Here is a 22,008-nt window from a genome sequence, read left to right as displayed (position 1 = left end):
TCAACTGTTAGGTTTATTATTATATTCCTTACAGTATGGAAACAGGCCCTTCGGCCCAACAAGTCCACACCGACCCTCCGAAGAGTAACCCACCCAGACCCATTCGCCTACCCTATATTTACTCCTGACTAATGCACCTAACACAATGGGCAATTTAGCATGGCCAATTCACCTGGCCTGCACATCTTTGGATTGTGGGAGGAAACCAGAGCACCTGGAGGAAACCCGTGCAGACATAGGGAGAATGTGCAAACTCCACACAGACAGTCACCCGAGCCGGGTCCCTAGCGCTGTGAGGCTGCAGCGCCAACCACTGAGCCACCATGCTGCCCCTTGTACAGAAGGTTTCCGCCCATATACCCACAATAGCTTCAATCTTGTTTAGGCTTTCTTATCCTGACGCTATACCTTGGATCCACCTTGCCAACTACAGCTGAGCTTTAGAAAGCCTACCAGCTGCTTTGCCAACTTACCTCAGATGGTTTTGGCAGGTGACTTCTGGTGGTCCAGGATTGAGAGAATTCTGACCTACTGGGGGCAGGAGGGTATATCCTGCACTGGTGAAGATGCTGACATGGTAGATGTATGTGTATCCTCTGGCAGAGGGTTGGACGAGGAGGAGCGCAGGGTGTGGTGGATTGTCCTGGGCTAACAACTCCCTGGATGCCTGTCACTAGCACTTTCCTCACACGTTGAGTGATTGTGGAACCTGGAGGAAGATCAAGTTTGCCTCAGACTCCTCTTGTATAGCCAGTGAATTAATGCTTCCTTGGCTCAAGTGACAGAACAAGGACTCATGTGCAAGTCCAGCAGGTACTGATTGTTAGGTTGAACCTGGCTGTCCATAGTGGTCACTACCCATTCCATGGAAGTAGCCCAGTGCTTCCATGCTGGAGCCATGGCAGCAGAAAAAAACTTGAATGGACTTCCCTGTTCATTGTGCCAATCTGTACTTGATCACTGGTATCTCTGCCCAATGTCATCCAGCTTGTCTCTGCTTCTCTGTCAGCTCTTTCATGTCCCAGGCCGAGGTGCATCATCCAGATTGGGTTCAACGCTGGTTTGTTGTCCAGCAGTGCTCGAAGGGTCAGATATCTTGGTGATATCTTCCTGCTTGAGCTGCAATCTTACGCTTGTGCTGTACTCATTGAAGTATGACCCTGAACCTACTCTAGAAGATGGCTCACAATGGTGAATGTCACTGTGCAGGGGTAGGATGGGGGAGGGGGAAGAGCCTTGCTGGTGCATGCTCTGAGGCTCATGACCATTTCTCCTCAAAGACATGAGAGGTTGACAGGAGATGGCCTTGGACTGAGGCTCTTTGTTTTTTGTCCTGGCCTGGCTACAGAATCCAGAGCCTGCACAGAAAGACAAGAATATGTTTAGTGTCTCGAGTTGACACATTACTCAAACTTTTATTGAGATATATGTACTTGATGTGCAGCTGGGAGGAGCAGTTTGAAGCTTTCTCACTAGATGGCGGTAGATAGCCCAACCCCTCTTCACTACGGCACATTCCCCTTACTCACTTGCAAGCTCAGTGGCTTGCTTTATGAAACAGAGGCCAGCACATCAGTGAAAAAGACAAGGCTGAAGTATTCGCAAACATCTTCATCCAGGAGTAGCGAGTAGATGACCCATCTGAGCCTCCTCCTCCTGAGGGTCGAGCAGTACAGATGCCAGCCTTCAGACAATTCAATTCACTCCACATGATATCAAGAACAAGCTGAAGGCATTGGGTACAGCCAGGGTCCTGACAACATTCTGACAATACTGTGCTTCAAATCTGGTTGTGCCTCTAGCTAAGCTGCCCCTGTAAAAGTCCCCATACTCCTCAGAGTCGGACATATCCAGTTAATGGTAGGGCCTTGGATAGTGTTGTAGAACAGAGGGACCTAAGGGTACAGGTGCATAATTCTTTGAAGTTTGCATCACATATAGACAGGATGGTTAAAAAGGCATTTAGCATGCTTGCCTTCATCGGTCAGTCTAGGAATATAGGATTTGAGAAATCATGTTGAGGTTGTACAGGGCATTGGTGAGACCTCTTCTGGAATACCATGTCCAGTTCTGGTTGCCCAGTTATAGAGCAGATACTATTAAGCTGGGGTGGGTTCAGAAGCCTCAGGCGACTGTCTGTGTGGAGTTTGCACATTCTCCCCGTGTCTGCGTGGGTTTCCTCCGGGTGCTCCGGTTTCCTCCCACAGTCCAAAAATGTGCAGGATAGATGAATTGGCCATGCTAAATTGCCCGTAGTATTAGGTGAAGGGGTAAATGTAGGGGAATGGGTCTGGGTGGGTTGCACTTAGGTGGGTCGGTGTGGACTTGTTGGGCCGAAGGGCCTGTTTCCACACAGTAAGTAACCTAATCTAATCTAATTAAAGAGATTTACCAGGATGTTTGCCAGCTATGGAAGATTTGAATTATAAAGAAAGGCTGAATAAGCTGGGACCTTTTTCAGTGGAACGTAGGAGGTTGAGAGGCAATCTGATAGAAGTTTATAAAATAATGAGAGGTATAGATAGAGTTAATGGTAGTTGGCTTTTCCCTACGATGGGGGATTTCAAGACTAGAGGGTCTCTAGAGGCATGGAGTTGTACAGCACAGAAACAGACCTTTCGGTCCAACTCATCCGTGCTGACCAGACATCCTAAATTAATCTAGTCCCATTTGCCAGCTTTTGGCCCATATTCCTCTAAATCCTTCCTATTCATATACCCATCCACATGTTTTTTAAATGTTGTAATTATCCCAGCCTCCACCACTTATTTTTAAGGTGAGAGGAGAAAGATTTTAAAAAAGATGAGGCAAATTTTTACATGGAAGGTGGTTTGTATGTGGAATGAACTTCCTGAGGCAGTGATTGATGTGGATACATTCACAACATTTAAAAGACAATTGGATAGGTACATGAATAGGAAAGGTTAAGAGGGATATAGGCCAGGAGCGGAGAGATGGGACTAGTTTAGTTTGGGGTTATGTTCAGCATGGACTGGTTGGACAAAAGGGTCTGTTTCTGTGGTGTATGACTGTATGACTGTATGATTCTATGACTAGATAGAGATGACTGATTTAACATGGTTTAACATGAGGGTCACCATGCCTCAGGTGAGGGGGAGGTGGGGAATTGAGCAGGAGAATCTTTCATGGTAACCTCAGTTGGTACAGGAATTCAACCCACGCTGTTGGCATTATTCTACATTGGGATCACTTGTCCAGCCAACTAAGCTAACTGACACCCTCTGCTCCTGCATAAGTGCAACATTGGCGTCTATCTAGCAATGTGAAAAATTTTCCAGGTAGGTTCTGTCCACAAAGAATAGGAAAAATCCAATCTATCAATTAACACCCTATTGGTCTACACTGAATTATCAAAGTGATGGAAGAGGTCATTGGCAGTGATATAAAGCAACATGTACACAGCAATAACTTTGCTTGGTTTGGATTCCAGCAGGCACTCTCAGCTCCTGACCTCATTACTGCCTTAGTCCAAACATGGGCAAACCAGCTGAACCCCAGGGGGAAGGTGAGCATGACTGCCTTTAGACATCATACAGCATTTTACCAATTGTGGCATCAAGGATCCTTGGCACCATTGGAATTAATGGAACTCACTACTTGATGGAGACATACCAAGCAAGGAAGATGGATGTGATTGTGGAGATCAATCATTCCTGCTCCATAACACCTCGGCAGGAGTTCCTTGGGGTAGTGTCCTAGGCCCAACTGCTTTCAGCTGCTTCATCAATGACCTTTCCCCCAGCATAATGTCAGGCATGGGGGTGTTTATTAAGGCTTGGACTGAAAAGTGGCAAACAACATTTGTGTCACATAAGTGCTAGGCAATAAGCATTTCTAACAGAGATAATCTAAGTAGCTCTCTTGAAGTTTCAATAGCATTATCTGCACTGATTTCCCCACTAACAATGTCCTAGGGTTACCATTGATGAGAAATTGAGCAGAATTAGTCATATAAATACTATTGTGACAAGAACATGTCAGAGGCAGGGAATTCTGCAACAAGTAATACATTTCTTGTCTCCCCAAAGCCTGGCCACCACCTGCAAGACACAAGTAAAGAGTTGTTGGCCTGGTTGGGTGCAACTTCAACAACGCTTAGGAAGTATGAAACAGTCCGTTGTTTAGAGACATATCCATCACTATCTCTCTCCACCACTGACACATCGTGGTAGCACCACCAACCCCATGACACACTGTAGCAACTCACCAAGCCTTCTTTAAGAGCTCATTCTAAACCTGCAACTTCTACCAACCAAAAGGACAAAAGGTAGCAGATGCACTAGCATACCACCTCTTACAAGTTCCCCTCCAAACCACTTACCATCCTGAGTTGGAAGTAGGTCTGTGTTCTGTCAGTATCACTTGGTCAAAATCCTGAAGTTCCCTTCCTAACAGCACAGACCTACAACAAATTGGCCGCAGTAATTCAAAGAAGTAGCTAACCATCACAGTCTCTCGGGCACTTATTGATGGGCAATAAATTGCCAACTTGCCATGAAGGAGTAAAAGATATCCTCACAAAAGGATGTTCACCCAAAATATGAACTCATTTTCTCAGGTATGAGCAGTATTCCTGTGTATTACTCATGCTGTCTCCTATTTTTTTTAAATGACAGAAAATGGCAGCAGCTGGGGAATGAGGTAAAGAGTCCATGCTTCAGACCAATGAGCTCCAATCACATCAGTTCTGAGGAGAGGTCATCAACTTGAAATATTAACCGTTTTTCTGCCCACAAGTGCTGCCAGACCTGCTGAGGTGTCGTAGCTTTTGGTTTTTATTTCAAATTTGCAGCACCTGTGCTATTATATTTTTGTACAAGTTCTCTCTCACTGCCTCCTGCCACCAGGCTCTATTGACACAACTAAACAAGCAAGCTGTTAGCTCTGTACATATCAATTAGTTAGAAGTTTGTCAGCAACACATACAAAGGCATTTAGTTCAATACAACAGTGCCCACTGCAAATACAGTACAATTGATACAACCTAATTAGAATGCAGTAAATATAAGAGCCTCTGAGTGAATGGAGTTATTTAGAATCCCTGATAATTGTTTCCATTTATCAATCATTATAATCCCATTTACTGAAAAGCAATATCAGCAAAAACACATTTAAACTTTGAGTGTAGGAGCTGACAGAATATTCAATTCATTTGAATAAAGAGGGAGAGAGTGACAGTGTGGTGACCGCATAAGTGAGTGGGTGGGTGGAGAAGTGGTTGTATGGAATAAGAGAGTGCTAGAATGTGAGTGAGTAAAAGCAAGAGAGCTTGAGTGAGAGAGGGCTAGAGCATAATTGAAATATTGTAAGCAAGACAGCTAGAGAGTGTGAGTGACAGTGATTGAGAGAGAGAGAGAGAGTGTGAGAATATGAGAGAATGTGTGTTTGTGAGTGAGAGAGAGGAGATTGTTACAAGAAGTCAAAGTGTCTTGGTTGCTATGGGAAAGGTAGGTCCACAGTTTATTTACTATGAAAAAAAGATGCAAGGTGTTCACAGCTGTAGATAATAGCAGGGACTGTTATGCTGACTGTGAGTACAGTGTTAACCACCAAGCTTCGAAGGGAGTGTTAGGAACATTAGGTTTATACTTTAAACTGTCTGCTTCATTCTAAGGTACAATGGAGTTGTGAGTTATGATCCAGTTGATGTTATTACTGGAAAAGTCAAAACTCAGAATGAAATTTGGCTTGATAGAATAAATTTTGTATTTTGTTGGTCTTCCACAGCAACCCCCTCCCCATCCCCCACAAATGTACAGATTTGATTTTAGAACAGTAGTTAATTATGCCAAAAAAGGATAAAAAAGAATAAATTAAACAATTTGCATATAACACCTGTTTATAACTTGCATAACAAATGAAAAAAATACATTCGCATTAATCTTGACAGCATCCCAATATAGCACTCAACTCCAAATTCCTTCTCTTTCATATCTATAGGGTTTAATTTAACTATGGTCTGAAAGTCTTTTTCCTTAATCATTCTTACAACTGAGCTCAGATCTTTTCAGCTTCAAATAACTTGTTCAGAGTTGTAACCAAACACTTCTGGTGTGGAACATTTCACTGAAACTCCTTACATTGACCTCTTTGCTCACAGCATTATATGACCCCCCCTTTTTCAGAAGGACTGTCATACACATTCAACTTCAACCAAAACTTCTGCAAAACTGCCCAAATTAAAACAGAAAGCTTTTTTCCAAGCTATGAGTGTTTACCCTAAGCACAAAAAAAACTTATTCCAGAACCTTCTATCTTATAACTTGCTGCACAACATTACTAACCTTGTTACTGGTAATATGGCAGAGATCAGCAGCAAAGTCAGGTTCTGTCCCTGACCACAACAACAGGAATTTGACTTTCCTCAAAAATTAAGCTAGGCAATCGATACAAAATAGCATGCAAGCAAAAGTAAAGAATGAAAAGGTCAAATCACATCTGGTACTACACCAGACCTCTCTTTTAACAAAGTTTGTGGGTTCGTCTGTTAAGACTGGTTTGTGGGGAAGACTGAATTATTTCATAGCAAGTCATACAATCCCCATGGAGAAACATTAAACCAACATTTACAAATAATTTTCTGAAAAATAAATGATCAATATGATTTCACGTTGTGTAGCTTTTACTGTAACTCAATTCAGAACTAAATATAAATTAAATGTGAAAGAACAGGCAAATTGCGCTACAAATAAGAAAGGTAAATGTCACTCTAGATATTAGATACAGCAAAGACAAGTCGAACGTAACCACAAGCATTCAGATTGCCTGCACAAATGAAGCACTACATAGCTACACAGTTCCATAATCTTTGTTTTTGCAAGGTCGGTCAGGAGTTTTAGCTGACAGAAACTTCCACCTTAGGGTTTCATGTCTATGATTATCATCTGGAATGTACACTTGTACATTCTGTCTTCCTTGGGTCACTGCAGTCTTGATGGCTCAGATTTACAGTATTTCTTTTCAACTGCATAACTAATAACACCCGATTTATGATTTAATCACTTATGAGAAAACACTCAACTCTTTAGTGTCTGAATTATTCAAACATCCTTCCATGCTTTAGAACTGCTTAGTGTACTCATACAGTATTGCCAAGTGCTCCTGAGTCAGGACGCTGGCTACTTTCTGCCTCCAGTTTTCCTTTGTTCTTGCAAGCCATACGGGGGCGTTAACATCTAACCTTCCTTCCCGCTAATATATCTTCCAGGTCAAAGCTCGCCAGATCATATGGATCAGTATTTCTCATTATCCAAAACAAAACCACAATTAATCTCTTTACAATTGATGCAAATTCCCAAGTCTCCTTTGCAAACGTACATAAATCCCACAGGCATTTACTGAAGTTATAGATTTTCCTCACTGCACTGTTTCCATGGCAAATCTTGTCATATTGGTGTTTGTGTTCAGATTTGATCCCATCAAGGTCAGGACTAAATTTGTGCATATCCCGACAGTTTGAATCATAAAGTCATACGATATAGAAGAGGCCCTTCTGCCAATCAAGTCTGTACCACCAAAAATGTGAGGCCACACCTGGAGTATTGTGTACAGTTTTGGTCTCCTTACTTGAGAAAGTATGTACTGGTACCAGAGGGGGTGCAGAAGAGGTTTACCAGGTTGATTCCACATTTGAGAGGGTTGGCTTATAAGGAGAGGCTGAGCAGATTGGGATTATACTCCTTGGAATTTAAAAGAATGAGGGGGATCTTATAGAAACACATAAAATTATGAAGGGAATAAATAAGATAGAAGTAGGGAGGCTGTTTCCACTGGTGGGTGAAAGTAGAACTAAGGGGCAGCAGATTTAGGACTGAGTTGAGGAAGAACATCTTCACCGAAAGGGTTGAAAATCTGTGGAATTCCCTGCCCGGTGAAGCAGTTGAGGCCACCTCGTTGACTAATTTTAAGGCAAAGATTGATTTTTTGAACAGTAGCAGGATTAAATTTTATAGTGAGAGGGCGGGTAAGTGGAGCTGAGTCCATGAAAAGATCAATCATGATCTTATTGGATGATGGAACAGGATCAAAGGACGAGATGGCCTACTCCTGTTCTTAGTTCTTATTTAGAATATATTTCTACCTATACTAGTCCCACCTTCCTAGGTCCATAGCCCATAAATATTATGCACTTTAAGTGTTTATCCAAGCATTTGTTTTTAAAGGTTGTGACGTTCCCTGCCACAGCTTCCCTCACAGGCAGTTCATTCAGATGAATACCACCCTCTGGATGAAAAATGTTTACCTCAAATCCCCTCTTAACCTCCTGCCTTCCATTTTAAATGTATACCATCTTGTTGTTGATCCTTCACCCTGCCCATGCCCCTCTTAATCTTATACACCTCTACCAGGTTTCCCCTCAACTATTTCTGCTCCAAAGAAAACAATCCAAGCTTATCCAGCCTCTCTTCATAGCTGAGGTGCACCATCCCATGCAACATCCTGGTGAATTTCCTTTACATCACCTCCTGTGCAATCACATCCTTCCTATAGTGTGATGACCAGAACTGCACACAGTCCTCCAGCTGTGTTCTGTTTAGATCCAACATGACCTTCAGCATGCTCTTATAATCTATACCAAACTGATAAAGGCAAGTGTCCCATACACCTTCCTAACCAATCGAATAACCGATCCTGCCACCTTCAGGAACTGTGGACAAACACCCCAGGATCTCCTTGTTTATCTGAGCTTCCCAGTATCTTACTCTACACTGAGTACTCCCTTGTTTTTAGATCAGAGTGGTGCTGGAAAAGCACAGCAGGTCAGACAGCATCCGAGGAGCATCCTGATGAAGGGCTTTTGCCCAAAATATCGATTTTCCTGCTCCTTGGATGCTGCCTGACCTGCTGTGCTTTTCCAGCACCACTCTGGACTAAACTCTGGTTTCCAGCATCTGCGGTCCTCACTTTTGCCTTATTGAGTACTCCCTTGTCTTGTTCTTCCTTCCAAAGTGCATCACCTAACATTTATCAGAGTTAAGTTCTATCTGTCATTGACCTGTCCCATCTGACCAATCCATTTATATCCTCCTGTAACCTAAGACCTTCCTCCTCACTGCCAACTCATTATCTCACTTCCTGCCATTTTTTGTGTCAACGGCTAATATACTGACCATCTCTCCAATGTTCTCACCATCATCATTTATGAATATTATAAACTGTAAGGGACTCAGCCCTGATCCCTATGGAAAGTGACTGGACACCAGGTTTCAATCACACAAACAGCCTTGTACCGCCACCTTCTATGTCCTAGCACTAAGCCAATTTTAGATCCATCTTGCCAAGTTACTCTGGATCCCATGAGCTTTTAACTTCTTTACCGATTTCCCATGTGGGACCTAATTAATTCTCACTCAAGAGTGTGGTGCTGGAAAAGCACAGCAGGTCAGGCCACATCTGAGGAGCAGGAGAATCGACAGTTTGGCTATAAGCCCTTCATCAGAATGAACTAACCAACAATTAAACGGCTACTTTTAATTTTTTTTCATTTTTTTTATAATATGTTGTTGTTTTCTTTTTAGGGAGGAGGTTTGCAGACACATTTGCAGAATGAAAACTTTGGTCCCGAGCATCGGCACACATTATACCTAGCCCCAGGCTATAGTGGACTGCATTACACCCAGTTCTGTGCAATAACAAATCATAATATAGCACAGAAGTGAAGTGCTTGGAAGCATCTGGGATATGGGAGGGTTGTTTTAGGAAGCATTTGAGATGAAGGCTAGTGGCAGATCTAATATGAGGACTCAAGTTGCAAGAAGGACCAAGTAGTAGAATTGAAAAGTGACAGTCAGGACTGACAGGAATAGCACAACATCTCTCCCCAGCAAGATCCTACATTCACAGCAAAGACAAACAGGAACAAGAAATTTTCAGACCCTTTTTATTCAACTGCAGCCCCCATGTATAAAGCCCAATACTTCAAAAATGCATAGCCTTTACAAAGCGATATTCCCAGAGAAGCGCTTGTTATTTCTGCCGCAGGCATTATCTTTCGGCTGTCATTTTCTGAAGTCAGTATTATAATAGTATCTTGAATGAACAAGGCATTTCCTGCAGGCATTTCATTTATTTCATTGCCTGAAACCATGTATACGTGACATGAAGGCAACACTTCTTTGCAAATCTGAGATTTGATTTCTTCTTCTATCTCCTATCGAATCAGGCCAAGCCACTCAGTTTGTATTCAGTAACAGCCTCTTTTCATGGTAGCTCTGGATGGGATATTAATATCTGCCTTGCTGGCAGCAACCACAGAATGAACCAGAAAATTGCTGGACATATACAGGCCTCAGTCCACCTACTATGGCTGAGCAGTCACGTAATCCAAGAGTAATTGAGTTGTTAACTAATCACAGTTCATCAATAAGTCCGCACTGAGGGACATGGCAACTTAGTGGAAATGTTACTGGACCAGTAAGCTAGAAGCTGAGGCTAATACTCTGGGACACAGGTTCAACTCACATGATGGCAGATGGTAAAATAAATTGATTAAAAGTCAGGAATTTAAAACTACCCACTGATCACCATGCAGCCACTATTGATTGCCATCACTAATATTCTTTAGGCAAAAGAAATCCACTGCTTTTGCCTGGCCTGACTGGATATTTCGGGATGGGCAATAAATGCTGGCAATACAGAAATGATGGGTGCGATTTCAGAATATGTAAATACTCAATTAACACAAAGGATTTGTCTCTACTTCAGAGAGCTGTAGTGATTTAGTTATTGCATAGATTCAAGGCTGAGATAGGCAGATACTTGAACTATAATGAAAAGGCAGGAAATTTGGAGGCCAAGAACCATGATCTCACTGAATGAAGGAGTAGGATTGAGGGACTGTGACATAGCTGCTCCTTTAACAAGGCTATGCTGTCCTTGGCTTTTTTTCCGGAGAGGTCATAAATGACACAGACTCTGAAAAGTCTGGGTTTGAAAGGTTTTAGTGTCAATGCATTTATTGCTAACAGATACTGCCTCAGGCAGAAGGCTTTCAAGTTCTCCCAGCTCAGCTTTTCTCTGGTTTGGTTTGTTGTAGTGTGGAAACAAAGCTACTGGACTGAAAGAAGCAGGTCCAAGCTGGGACTCTCTCTCTCTCTCTCTCTCTCTCTCTCTGTCTTTCTGATATCTCTCCTGTAAGACCCTGTGTTTGATTTTATCTTTTGTGCCAAGAGGTATTTATGGGGATTGTAGCAAATATTTGGAACAGCATCATTAAGTTGGGATGATCTAATGGGCTTATGAATAGGTTAGTTATTTGGTATTCTGTTCTCTTTTGTGTGTGTTGCATCCAGTAATCTTGTAAATAAATTCTGTTTTGTTTAAAACTAAGTGGTTTGACCAGCTGCATCTCTCCTGGAATATCTGTGTTACACCTGCTTAAACAACTAGCAAAGTTACGGCCTGGGCTACTTTCTTGAAATGTTTTGAGGGGTCTGACCTGGTCCTTAAATGGACTAAATGGCCTATTCCTGTTCCTGCTTCTTATATTCATATACACAACAGCACTAGACCTGAAGTGAAGCAAACCTGTAGTGTTGGACAACTTTTGGCAATCCTATGTTCAAAGTCATTTGTCCTTCCCAACCATGTTACACACACTGCACCATCATGCCTCAAATTACTGAGACTGGGTCCAAAAATAAACTTTTCAGATAAAAATCGATAACTGGATCAGCACTGACTGCTTCCATTGCCTCCCTATGGATCCTGTTCCATCTACTGACCATTCGCTCGCTGAAATATTTTTTCTACAAATTAGATTTGAATCGATCCACTTTGAGACTGACCCATGTCCTCTACTTTTGTTCTGGACAAGGTGAATAGACAAGGACTTTTCTCTCTGGGGTGGGGGAGTCCAAAACTAGACGGCATAGATTTAAGGTGAGAGGGGAAAGATTTAATAGGGACCTGAGGGGCAACCTTTTCATGCAAAGGGTGGTACATGTTTGGAATGAGCTGCGAGAGTAAGTGGTGGAGGATGGGACAAATACAACGTTTGAGGTATACAAGATAATGAAAGGAATAGATAGGGTCAATAGCCAGAGACTTTTCCCCAGGGCAGGATTGACTCATATGAGGGGTCATAGTTTTAAGATATTAGGGGAAAGGTGTAGAGGAGACGTCAGAGGTAGGTTCTTTACGCAGAGAATTGTGAATGTATGGATTGCGTTGCCAGCAGTGGTGGTGGAAGCAGAGTCATTAGGGACATTTAAGCGACTGCTGGACATGCTTATGGATAGCAGTGAGTTGAGGGGTGCATAGGCTAAGTTATTATATTCTACATTAGGATTAAACCTCGGCACAATATCGTGGGCCAAAGGGCCTGTTCTGTGCTGTACTTTTCTATGTTCTATGTTCTAAAAGACATCCAGATGGGTATATGATTAGCAAAGGTTTAGAGGGATATTGGCCAAATGCTGGAAAATAGGGCTTGGTTAATTGAGGATATCTGGTCGGCACGGATGAGTTTGACAAAGAGTCTGTTCCCCTGCTGTATATCTCTATGACTCTAAGTGGGGTAATGATAGAAAAGCATCATTACTGCTCTCTTCCACTCCTTCTCCAAACTGAATCCCAAAGTAATATAGTGAATAGCTGACAGGTTGCTCGCCTCCATTACCAGACTTTCTTCTCAAACAAGAAGAAACATTGAGTCATACAGCAAGGAAGTAGACACTTGGGTCCAACCAGTCCATTCTTGCAATTTTAGATTAGATTCCCTATAGTGTGGAAACAGGCCCTTCGGCCCAACAAGTCTACACTGACCCTCCGAAGAGTAACCTACCCAGACCCATTTCCCTCTGACTAATGCACCTAACACTATGGACAATTTAGCAATTCACCTGACCTGCACATCTTTGGATTATGGAAGGAAACTGGAGCACCCGGAGAAAACCGGCACAGACATGGGGAGGATATGCAAGCTCCACACAGACAGTTGTCCAAGGCTGGAATCAAACCTGGGTCCTTGTACCGTGAGGTAGCAGTGCTAACCACTATGCCACTGTACTGCCCCATGCTGAATCATAATCCCAAACTAAACTAGTCCCACCTGCCTGCTCCTGGCCCATATCCCTCCAAACCTTTCCTATTCATGTACTTCTCCAATAGTTGTAATTGCACCCACATCCACCAATTCGTCAGCAAGATCATTGCACATATGAACCACCTTCTGTGTAAAAACTTTTGCCTCGTGTATTTTTTACTCTCTCCCATCACCTTAACAAAGTATAGGAGTTGATGAAAAAAATTATAAGCTACAGGAATGGGTCCCAAACAACATTTACAGGAGAATTATTCACAATATTTCAGCATTTATTGAGTAAAGTTTCCATTTGCAGAGTAGAGATTTTACTTACAAATTATGCAAGGAGTTTGCAATGTATCAAAATTGGAGCAATGAATGGTGATAAGGCCCCCTCTAGTGGCAATTCAATTCTAAACTGAAAATACCAAACGAAACAACAAATTTGAACTTTTGTAGCTGCTTCCTCAATGATGGTCCAATGCACCTTATAGCACTCAAGTGTTATAATGTAGGAGATGTAACAGCCAATTTGCTGAATAAGGGAAAAAGGAAGTACATCAGTAGAACAAAATAGCACATGCAAGAAAAAGCAAACACAAAAGAGCCCAAAACAGCTGGAGTTTGGGAAATGAAGGAAAATGGCAGATCTAATATGAGATTAGATTATATTCCCTACAGCGCGGAAACAGGCCCTTCGGCCCAACCAGTCCACACCGACCCTCCAAAGAGCAACCCATCCAGACCCATTTCCTTCTGACTAATGCACCTAACACTGTGGGCAATTTAGCATGGCCAATTCACCCGACCTGCAAATCTTTGGACTGTGGGAGGAAACCGGAGCAAACCCACACAGACACAGGGAGAATGTGCAAACTCCACATAGAGTGTCACCTGAGGCTGGAATCAAACCTGGGACCCTGGTGCTGTAAGGCAGCAGTGCTAATCACTGAGCCACTGTGCCACCCTATGAGGGCTCAATTCACAAGAAGGAGCAAGCAGTAGAATTGAAAAGTGACAATCAGGACTGACAGGAATAGCACAGCATCTCTCCCCAGCAACACCTTACATTCACAGCAAAAACAGCAGGAACAAGAGGCCTTCCAGCCTCTTGAGGCTATTGCATTCAACTCCAGCTCCAATGTTGACATGGACTGTGAGTTGAAAATGTGTTGCTGGAAAAGCGCAGCAGGTCAGGCAGCATCCAGGGAACAGGAGAATCGACATTTCGGGCATAAGCCCTTCTTCAGGAAGGGCTTATGCTCGAAATGGACTGTGAGTCACAATCCTCCTTTCTCGGACATTATGGCCTCAGAATGATATATGAGAATGGACAGTGACTCCTTGAACTCTGCTGCTTGAAATGTAGGAGAGAACCAGCCCAATATGAGCAGCTTAGATATGGTGATGCATGGCCATACCTCGGGAAGCTGAAACTACAGCAAGTGAGGGTCTGCAAATGTAAGGGTGAGGGTCTAAAAGAGGGGAGAGAGCTGCAAACGTGAGAGAGAAATTTAATACCTCTCAACCTTGCTAACTATAACTACAAAAACCTTAAATCTCAGAGGTACTAAATTCCTTCCAAATAAACATGGACTCTTCAGCCTAAGGCCACAGAAGTTCAAGAGCCACCCCACTCCCCCCACCTCCCCCTTCCCCCGGCACTCCCAACCCCAGTAAGGGATGAGTGAAATGTTGTGGATACAACTGAAATGAACATTGTCAATTGGATAATACAGAGCAATGTTGTTGCATAATGATTTACATTTATGGTATCAGATCACAAATTGCCTCATACCTCACATTATTTTACGTTTAGTGACTGCATTAGAGACAAACATACAACCACAGAACTGTAACCACACCCATCTGCCAGAAATATGTTTAGGATGACGGCTTTTTTGGATCTTCCTGGAAGTGACTTTTCAGTTTACAGGGGCTCCTTTTCCAATTTTCATCACAAAAAGGTTTGGCCGAGACTTGAGATTACTAAAAGTGCCTGATGCAAAATCTGGTATGATCCACAGTCTGGCATGGCCTCAGTTCCAAGGTTATCAGTTCAGTGAGTGCTCATCTGTATTAAAGACATCAAACAAAAAGGGGATAGGGTGAACATGTTGGCTTGAACAGAAGTCTGCCCATGATATTACTGAATGGATTGAGCAAATTCACATATAGAAACATTGAGACATGGGAACATAGGAAAAAAGAGGAAAGGTAGTCCATTCAGCCCTTCGAGCCTGCTCTACCATTCAGTATGGAGATTGATCATCCAACCAGTACCTTTTTCCCACTTTCTCCTCTTTAGCCCTAAGAACTACATCTAAATCCTTCTTGAAAACATTCAATGTTTGATCTCAACCATTTTCTGTGACAGAGAATTCCACATGTTCACTACTCTCTGAGTGAAGAAATTTCTCCTTGTCTTAGTCCTATATGCTGGGTATTTATCATCTCCCCAGATCTCCCCTTCACTGAGGTCAGTCCTCAGTAAAGGTCTTAGCTTCATCCCACTATGCCCCCATGTCCACCCCAACAAGGCTCGTTGTTCTACATGGCCTAATCTGTATCCTCAAACTTTAAGGAGTCAACGTGTTAAAAAGGGGCCATTTGTTCAGAGATTGGGAACAATGGCTGAATGTCTTCCCCCTGTGGTAAAACTTAATGCTTCGAATTTGTAATTGTCTGGCCCTACTCAGCGTGTAAAAGTGATAGATTCCTCTGATACTTAAGCGAGCTGGAGACAGCTTCATCTGATGAAAGAAAGTTCTGTTTGAAAGGAGTGATAAATCACCCTTCCACCATTCTTAATGCTCAAACAGAACCCGAGGGTTGGAAGAAGTTTCACATTTAGCAGACAACTCTCCACAGACTCCAGTCTCAACCTGCAGCGCATACTGAACAATTAGTCCTCAGCATGTTAACCTCACTGGCAAGATTGGCATTTATTACCTGTTTCTCAGTTGCCCCAAGGAGATGGAGATGAGTCCTGTCGCTGAACTGATGATAATCACCAATTGACAAGTTTCAGAGGGTGAAGGGCTAGCCGTTTGGGATGTTGGACTGGAGTCACGTGTAGACCCAGATCAGGACCTTCCTGCTCCCTTATCTTCTCACTCATTACCCACTTTGTAAGCTCCTGTAAAAATACACAGAAAAACAACTCAGCCTAATAAAACACAAAGCCTTCTAAATTTAATCTACAGTTCTCTGACATTTTGTGGATTATCAGCCAAAACTTCTGATCATTAGTCCAGCAATTTAAGCAATACTGTCTATGGAATTTGACTATTAGTGCAGACTAAAATGAATTGATTCTTGTGTCAATAAAGGCCATTTTTGAAGTTCTCAATAGAAGTCAGCCACATCTGTAGATGGTAATTTGTATTTGCAAGTCGATTCAAAATTGCAAGGTAGCCTACTCATTACCACTACTCTCACATTTCTAACCTGACTAAGGAATAGCGAATGGATTCAGAGAGCATTACTGCCAAAGCAGGAGGTAAAATATGAAAAATGCACTGCCAGATGAGGTTGAGGTAATTAGCACAAATGCACTTAAGGGGAATGCATGAGTGAGGAAGGAATAAAAGAACACATTGTTTGAGTGAAGTAAAATTGGATGGGAGGAGGTTTATCTGGATATACACGCGGACAGAGGTTAAGTGAACTTAATGTCCCCTTTCTGTGCTGTAAATTCCAAGTAATTCTACAGAAGAATAGAGATGCAACTCTTTACAATTTCCTGTGAAAAGGCAATGATCAAACTCTGATTCAAGGTGAATGCATGAGCTAGATAAAGCATCAAGTGTTCAGCTGACATGTGGCAAGACTGACAGGCCATTTAGTTGGACAGTCACCTCCCGATAAATGTAGAAGTGGTCAGGAATTCCTGTTCAACAGACACCAACACCCTCATCAACCTTTTTGCTCTGGGGGATGGAGTGCTGTGATGCTGGTGATCAGCAGATGTAGATTACATTCTGAAGAGTCCAATTCGAGCAACTGAGGTTGCAGAGGCTGTAGTGCCAACTCTCCCTCGAGCAGCACCCTTCTCGATATCATCGACTGCTTCTTTTTGTGGAGGCATATAATATTCTGCTCACTTCTGCATCAATAAAGAGAGAAAAATACTATATTTATCAAAAGAAATTGCCCAACTGGTCCCTGTTAGTGATTACAGTCTATACCAGTCTCCTCCATCCTTTCTTTATCTCATCCTATCAGCACATCCTTTTATTTGTTTCTCTCATGAACTGTATAACTCCCTGGTAAATATGTAGCTTTGCTAGTAGCATGAGCCTCTCCATGTGATAGTGAGTTCCGCATTGTAACCACTTTCTCGCTAAAGACGTTCCTCCCGAACTGGATGTTTTAGTGTCTGTTCCATTTGTGATCACCAGCTTGGTTACCCCAACATATGAACAGAGTCTCTACATCTACACTATCAAAGATCATCCCTCAAGCTCCTCTTTTTGAGATTCAAAATCAACAATTATTCCCACTGCCCATTGACTTGAAAGTTCAAATCATCATCTTGTTATCTTCGTATTATGTTGGCACAACATCTGTGGTACAGTAACTCATTGTAAAAATACATGAAACATTTAAAATGTCCTAATGGTAGCCTAATTTATTCCTCATGTATTACAGATGATTAATTGCACTCTACTTTATATTCATCTAATTAAGCAGGCGCCTAATCACCAAGTCCGTTAATCTTGATTGTATATGTACAGCTGGCTTAGAGTAAGAAACAAGATTAAATTATTGAGAACTGTATTTTAGTGAAATTTGAAAGTCTAACACACCCCTTGCTGGAAAAAAATGTGCATTTGCATAGCACCTTTTGTGACCCTCAATATTTCTGAATATACTTTGCAACAAAGTAACTTTCTGATGTGCAGTCACCGTTAACTATAGATAACATAGCAGCCAATCTGGGCACAGAACGCTCCACAATAAAAATGAGTGACAGTGGCAATGTCAATGGACTAATAATCCAGGATAACACTGTAGCAACACAGGTTCAAATCCCACCTCTGTAACTGAAAGAATTTAAGTTCAATTCATGAATCCGGAATCCGAAGCTGATTTCAGTCATGGTGATGACCATAGCTCTCATTTTTTGTTATAAAAGCCCATTATCTATGTCTCTTCATGGAATGAAATCTGCTGTCCCTACATGACCTGGTCTATGTGTGATACCAGATCCACAATGATTGGGTTGGTTCATGATTACTGTCTGAAACAAGCTAGCAAGCCATTCAATTCAAGGGTAGTTAGGGATGGGCAACAAGTATTCACCTTGGTAACAATATCCACATCTCATAAAAGAATAAAGAAAAATAGATTAGAGATCATGGGTGACAAATGCAAGCTTTGTTAGGGATGAAATCAATTAGGCAAAAGTGAGGACTGCAGATGCTGGAGATCAGAGTCTAGATTAGAGTGGTGCTGGAAAAGCACAGCAGGTCAGGCAGCATCCGAGAGGCCTGCCTTTCCAGCGCCACTCTAATCTAGCTTTGTCAGGGATGCCCACACACCCACAGAAGAATTAAGTAAGACATCCTGGGATAATGGCCAGATAATTCGTTTCAATGATGTTGATTGAGGAATGAACATTGGCTCAGATAACAGGGGAAAACCCACTGGCTCCTCTTCAAAATGGCACCATGCAATATTTACTCCTTCAACATTGCACTGGAGAGTCAGCCAAAATTTCATGCACACAACCTTCAGACATGGAGACAAGAATGCTACCAACTAAGATGACAACTGCATTAGCTGCTTTGTAGGTACTTGCTGTTACAAGTGAGCTCATACATATCATTTGTCAGTGACTCTGTTTCCTTGTGAAGTCCTTGGGTGATGTTGGAGTATTCACTGGCCTCACCTTTGGCTAATCACAACACTTCTTCCAATGAAGTAAACTCATGCTTAGCTTGTTTGTTTCACAGATTAATAACAAAAAAAGACAAAGAACTACTAATGCTGAAAATTAGACACAAAAACAGAAACGGCTAGGAAAGCTCAGCAGGTCAGGCAGCATCTGTGGAGAGAAAGCAGAGTTAATGTTTCTGGTCCATTGACTCTTTTTCAGAACTGGTCCTGAAATGTTAACTCTGCTTTGTCTCCGCAGATGCTGCTGGACTTGTTGAGCTTTTCCAACAATTTATGTTTTTGTTTCTTAAGTTCCAAACTTGTTTGAAATCTAACCACTTAACTATAAAGTTAAAAATCACACAACATCAGGTTATAGTCCAACAGGAATATTTGAAAGTGCTAGCTTCAAGTAGTTAGTGGTACAGGATCATACAACACAGAATTTGATCCTGCCCACTAGCTACCTGATTAAGCTCCGAAAGCCAGTACTTCCAAATAAATCTGTTGGACTATAACCTAGTGTTGTGTGATTTTTGATTTTGTCCATCTCCTCATCATCACTTAACTATAGTTATTTCTAGAGAAACACTGGAGCAAATTTTGTAAATGTGGACATTTGGCTTTTCAAATTGCATTGCTCATGCTTTTGGAAGGCAGTGAGGTCTTTAAACAAAATGTTACCATGGTGTTTAAAAAAGCTTAGCACAACCCAATTTCCTGCTGCTACTAAACGCCAGCTCTCAGATCTGCTGAAATCCATAAAGAGGACTGAATCTATATAGCACCTGTCATAACCACAGCCAAAGGACTTCTTTGTAAGTCTAGTCGCTGCTGCAATTACAAAAGATGGCAGCCAATTTTCAGACAGTAAGATTCCACTAAAATGGACTGTTGAATATTCTTGTGATGTTGATCCAAGATATAACAATTGGCAAGGGAGATGTCAATTTGAGGATACAGACACTACCTCAGTTTAATGGCTCATCAGAAAAAACTGTCTATTTTGGTTTTGAATCTGGGGCAATGTGGGAAGAAAATGAGACAGAGAGGATTAGACATTGCCCTTGCAATTAGCCTGCCTATTTAAATAAATGGATAGACAGTGGTCACATGTAAATCACTTTTCTTCCACGATAACCAAAACTTTAAACAGAAACATTTGCCTCTTAAGTCCATTCATCTTTCCAGTTCTTTCAGAATCGAAAAAAAGACACAAATATCGCCAACTTACTTAAGAAGAATCATATCGGTCTAAATGGATTTCAGATACCTTGAGCTCCACACAGAGTGTCATGTTGACAAGAATGTGAAAGAAAGGATTCAGACAGTCATATCCATTTCAAAATGCAATTGTATTTTAACGGATTTAATTTCAGGATGGCTCATTGGTACCACCTGCTGGTGGTGAGATGTAAAACAGACCATTTGGATTTTCAATCCCATACATTTCCATATATTCCTATCAAGGAACTTTAGCGACATTGTTATTGTAGGGAACTTGTCTGCAGTACTGGAATTTTGACTAAAACTTTGCTTTTAATAGCAGATTGCTTTTTGCTGTGTTTGTCAAATTCCCTTCATGGGGACATTGTTCTGTGATGCTGAAGCAGTGCACAAGAATAAAGGCAGTAATCCAAGCTAATGCTCTCAAGAAGAAAGTGGGCAAGCTGGGACTCTGCCGTCGAGAAGACAGAACAAGGGAGAACCTGATGTAAGTTCTCAAAATTACGGTCAGGTAGATGGAGAAAAGAATGCTTTTACTTGTGGAAGAGACCAGAATAAGAGTAACAAATGTAAGATTGTGACGAATATATTCAAAAGGGAATTTGAAGAAAAATCTTTACCCAGGTAGCAGAAAAAATGCAGACCTTGCTACCACAGGGACTGTTCAAGGCAGGTAGCGTTGATAAAATGTAAGCTAATTAAACTGGAAAGAGAAAGGAATGGAAATTTCAGCCAAGAGGATGCGATGAAGAGGGCTGAAATGAGGTTCATGTGGAGCAGCAACCCTGACAATAAACCAATGGGCTCAAATTAACCAAATTAAATCTCTTAAAGATGAATATAAGTCATGAACTGCAGTGGTCCAAGAATGCAGTTCGCTACTACCTTCTCATTGCTATTAAGAAGAGACAACAAACCCCTGATACATATTGATTCGAGCCCGAGCAAAAGTGGCATCAGTGGATATCGGGAGAAACTCTCCACAGGATGGGCTCATACCCTGTACATGGGAAGATGTTGTGGTTGTTGAAGCTCAGTCATCTCAGCTTCAGGATGTTTCTGCAGGAGTTCCTCAGGGTAGTGTCCTCAGCCCAACCATCTTCAGCTGCTTTATCAATGACCTTCCCTCCATCATAAAGTCAGAAATGGGGTTGTTCGCTAACAATTGCACAATGTTTACAGCATTCATGACTCTGAAGCAGTCAATGTTCAATAAAAAAAAGATCAAGACAATATCCAGCCTTGGGCTGAAAAGTGGCAAGTAACATTTGCGCCCCTCAAATGCCAGGCAATGACTATCGCCAATAATAGACAATCTGACCACTGCCCCTTGCATTCAGTGGTGTTACCATCACTAAATCCCCGACATCAACATCCTGAGGGTTATAATTGACCAGAAACTCAGCTGGATTCTCCACATAAACACAGTGGCTCCAAGAGCAGGTCAGAGGCTAGGAATACTGTGGCAAGTAACTCACCTCCTGACTTCGCAAAGCCTGTCCATCATCAGCAATGTATAAGTCAGGAATGTGATGGAATACTCCTCACTTGCTTGTATGGATGCAGCTCAAGAATAACACACAAGAAGAACACCATCCAAAGCAAAGCAGCCTTCTTGATTGTCACTCTTTCCACAAACATCTACTCCCTCTACCACCAACTCTCAGTAGCAACAATATATATGATCCATAAGCAGCAGTGGAGATATTCACCAAAAAATCCTTAGACAGCACCTTCCAAACCCATTACCACTTCCATCTAGAAGCACAAGAGCAGCATTTACATGGGAACACCACTATCTGTAAGTTCCCCGCCAAGCCACACTCAATCCTGACTTGGAAATATATCACCAT

Source organism: Chiloscyllium plagiosum, unplaced genomic scaffold (assembly GCF_037043375.1).
Source record: "Chiloscyllium plagiosum isolate Xiang-an unplaced genomic scaffold, Cpla_swu_hap1 HiC_scaffold_18, whole genome shotgun sequence".
NCBI classification, from domain to species: domain Eukaryota; kingdom Metazoa; phylum Chordata; class Chondrichthyes; order Orectolobiformes; family Hemiscylliidae; genus Chiloscyllium; species Chiloscyllium plagiosum.
This window is presented reverse-complemented; position numbering follows the sequence as displayed.